The sequence below is a fragment of the Fragaria vesca genome, linkage group LG5 (genome assembly GCF_000184155.1).
Source record: "Fragaria vesca subsp. vesca linkage group LG5, FraVesHawaii_1.0, whole genome shotgun sequence".
Taxonomy (NCBI): Eukaryota; Viridiplantae; Streptophyta; class Magnoliopsida; order Rosales; family Rosaceae; genus Fragaria; species Fragaria vesca.
In genome coordinates, this window is record NC_020495.1 from 2,085,592 (window position 1) to 2,086,610 (window position 1,019).

At 33.8% G+C, this 1,019-nt stretch overlaps 1 protein-coding gene across 1 annotated transcript in view; it reads left to right on the forward strand.

The window, feature by feature from the left end:
* LOC101299967 (protein SUPPRESSOR OF npr1-1, CONSTITUTIVE 1-like) overlaps window positions 1-1,019 on the forward strand; it is a 4,994-nt gene that overhangs the window by 2,103 nt on the left and 1,872 nt on the right. The window lies entirely within an intron of this gene.

Consider the following 1,019-nt stretch of genomic DNA (forward strand, 5'->3'; position numbering starts at 1 on the left):
TTATGCTTCCAACTCCTTCACAAGTTTCACCAGTTCATTTGTGTTTTAAAAGCATAGACAATATGTGCTTCCAACTCCTTCACAAAATGTTCCTGATTCGATTCTTAAAATGCTCAGTTCAGTAAAGAACAATTCAAATCGTTTTTACGTCTAAAGGGGATCTAAACCATGCATTCTTGAGTAACTCATCGAATTTGAGCCAAAAACTTTAAAGTAGCTGAAGTAACAGTAGGCCGGCTTAATGAACAAACAAACTAGAAGAAAATGTAGAAGGTTGCCATGAAATAAGCTTCAAATCTCTAATCATTACACAGAGTATATCTGGACACAATATATTGAGCCTTATGGCATATCTCTTGAACCTTGCTGCTGCAAATAATATGGCATATCTGTTGAACTCTGTTGCTGCAAATAATATGGCATATCTCTTGAACCCTGTTGTTGTTGCTTAGTCATTGAATGTAAACCCTACATTATACATTAGTCAAAGATTAATAAACTATAAAACGAAATGTGGTAGAAAAAGGTTAAACAAATTATGCAAACCTGGCTTGGTTGAGGATATAATCCAACTTGATGGTTTGGGGCAGATGTGCTTCCGGATGTATGCTGTGATCATAATATATGATTGGAACTTTTAATTTAAACTCTAAGAGAAGAAGCAAGTATAATTGAGTATATGAGATCACCCAATACCTGACCCGAAAGCATGCTAGTAAAAGTAGAATTTGGTTGATAGAATGCCATAGAATCAAATCCCTGCAATAAATAAGTAAACATTGCATCTTATAAAATCAGTTACATGACATTTAGTATCAATTAGACTCCAAAACAGAAAACAAACTAGCATACTATTTGATCAGTTTTACTTGTACTCCTCAAAACATTCAGTGAGTTAAATGAAGTTGAATCATATGGTATCTGAAGTGAGACATGTAAATTGAAATTGTAAAATCCTTTAGGTACAAGGGAACACACAAAGGAAAACACAAACATATACTACCTCATTACCTGATTAG